The 2,787-nt window shown below is 34.2% G+C and overlaps 1 long non-coding RNA gene across 1 annotated transcript; it reads left to right on the top strand.

Moving 5' to 3' along the window:
- Positions 1 to 203: 203 nt before the first annotated feature.
- On the top strand, positions 204 to 811 carry LOC145038304 (uncharacterized). Its single transcript, XR_013679309.1, has 2 exons — positions 204 to 460; positions 531 to 811. It is a non-coding gene; the product is annotated as an uncharacterized LOC145038304 (long non-coding RNA).
- Positions 812 to 2,787: the final 1,976 nt, after the last annotated feature.

Raw genomic sequence — 2,787 nt, 5'->3', positions numbered from 1 at the left:
TTGACTCATTTATTTATAGATGAGTCATAACAACATTATCATATATAATAGTAACGTGAATACTGATGTTCGAAAAAAATTATTATTATTTTAATAAATACAAGAAAATATGACAACATTATGTGTAGTGATGAGGACATTATTGATATCTTGCAAGATAACTCAACAACCATAAATGACCCTCTTTCATGCTTTGTAAATTAATGCAAACCGAAGAACCCAACAAGGGCATAACTCCATAGGAGTGACACTAAGAACACACATGGTTGAATTGCTATCTCCACTGCATATTCATATGTTGTACAGTACAAATTTTCGATGCACATACAGTTGTTTGTGAGACATTGTCTACCATCCATTTGTGTTCTCAGGTCACCCCTTTGGAGCACCCTGTTTCCTTTCTTTCACGATGTACAACTCCAAGATGCACAAACGTTATGGGGATAGGTGTTCATCAAGGGTAAATTTATCATCAATCTCTTCACTTTCTATGTTATTGTGCTCTCTTTTCTAATACTCTTTTACCATAGGTGGAAACAATGAGCTCAAGGGTGAAAGACCCAAGCATTACGATGGAGCCATTTTCACCCTAATCCATGATGTGTTTTTTTCTGAAGAGATGGAAGGCTAAATTCTTTAAGATTATTTTTGTGAATGTTATATGATGTTAGGATGAACACATTTTGATTATTACATTGATTCCAAACAATTTATAGCATTGTCATGTTTTAGACGTTAATCTTTCGGCTATGGTATTTAAAATTGTGTTTTGTGTTTGCTATTTCAACTAAGATATTGTATTGTCAATTCATTCATCGTTACCAATTCAATAAGTGTAGGAGTTGGATTGTTAGTTGAATCAACATATTATATTCCCAATTTGTAATATCCAATGCATACAATGGTCTAATTAAGACATGATAATGCAAAACCACTAAATGTGCCTAATCCGTTAATTATGGCTAATCCAATAGACATCAGAACTAAATAACTAGTTGGATAAACATATTTTGTGAATGTGTGCAGAGCCGTCTCAAGATGATTTGAGGCCCGGGGCAAAAGCAAAAAATATAACTCCTTAAAATTTAATAATAAAAAACCATAATACTTGTTATTAATATATATATATATATATATATATATATATATATATATATATATATATATATATATATATATATATATATGATTGTATTTGAAAGACATGAGTAAAAAAAACAAAACAATGACAAAACAAAATCAAAAATCCGAGAAATCGAACAACCAAACCATTTTGAAAAACAGACAGGTGTTTGGAAAAAAAAAACAAAAATGTGTGTTTGGAAAGAAAAATCTTATGTTGGTGAAAACAAAAAAAAATGAAAAATGACCGTCCAACCGATTGATTTGTGACATTCCCAAAATCAAGGCCAGAAAAGATCGGTTTTGTTTATACTTTATTTCAAAATCAAAGTTATCTTTTAATAAAAGGGTTGCGGAATTTGTCCCAAAACAATAATATGATAAAGATTTATCAAAAGCATTTCCATAGAAATGTATTTCATTAAAAGACTCGGGATGTCATGTTCGTACAGATCAAAAGTATAAACAGTACAATATAAGCCTTACTACATTATTTCATATCTACAGGCCTATATCCGTAATCACTCGTCCAAAACATCACACCTATGCTCATGCGCCACTACCTGTAATGCATAAAACTGAGTGGGTCGGGCTTGGGAGTCTGGTGAGCACATAGGGTTTTCAACCCACAATAAATAAGTTTATTAATTTCATCAATCAACAATAACCCGATTACCCGTTCCCGTTATCCTCACTTTACGTCCCTAAACACCTATCATAAGAGACCTAGCCTAAGGATCATCATCGGGACGAACACTACTGCTAAGGGGATTCCTCAGCAATAAATGTCCTAATAGGCAACCATGTGGGGGATGGAGTACACCGGTGAACACATCGTTCACAACACCTACAGGTTGCGAGCCTGCTAGTGTTCCACTGGACTGTCTAGAAGAGTCCGTGGTCGTCATCTATACTCCGCTAGATGACTGGATCAACAACAACAACATCGAGGCCTCTCATCATTTTATCACACATCACCTATTACATCTACCCATGTTTTACCCCAACATTTTCGTAGATATAAAATACATATACAGTTTAAATCATTGAAAACATGTGTAACAACGTTCATCTAACGTAGATAGCAAGTATTCAGATAATATGCACACATAGCACGTAATTTATATAAAATACTTCATATCTATGTGTAAGCTGAAAGTAACTATGCACTCACCGGAAAAGGTGGTGATTCCGAACTCAGACAACGCTTCGCTTCTTAAAAAGAATTTTTTCTTCGACGAAACCTAGTATTATTACCACTAGAGTTTAGTTTATTATTCGTCGAGACTAATTAATAGTCTAGCTATTATTATTATTATTATTATTATATAAGCGTCAAAAAAATACTTATATAACCCATAATAATAGCCCAAGTATTTATTATAAGTTCCTAATAACGTTACTATAATTAAATAAAAGTTATATTAAAAATAGCGTAGGCGTAACTCACTTACAGCGGGTTTTATAGAAAACCGGGCTTTGCTTGGAGCAGCGTTCCCTAGCCGAAAAGCTCTTCTTCTCAGAGCCTTCGAGCACTCCGGGGCTTCCGCCTCGTGCTAGGGAGGTCCCCTAGGCTTTTCGGGGGATTTCGGGGCTAGAGAGAGGTTCTAGAAAGAGAGAGAGTAAAGAGAAGAAAGAATGAGAAAGGTGTGAAGAAAATGATAG

The sequence above is a fragment of the Lactuca saligna genome, chromosome 4, assembly GCF_052625555.1.
Source record: "Lactuca saligna cultivar CGN05327 chromosome 4, ASM5262555v1, whole genome shotgun sequence".
NCBI lineage: Eukaryota > Viridiplantae > Streptophyta > Magnoliopsida > Asterales > Asteraceae > Lactuca > Lactuca saligna.
The sequence above is the reverse complement of the archived record's forward strand: the minus strand, read 5'-3'. Positions and strand labels throughout refer to the sequence as shown.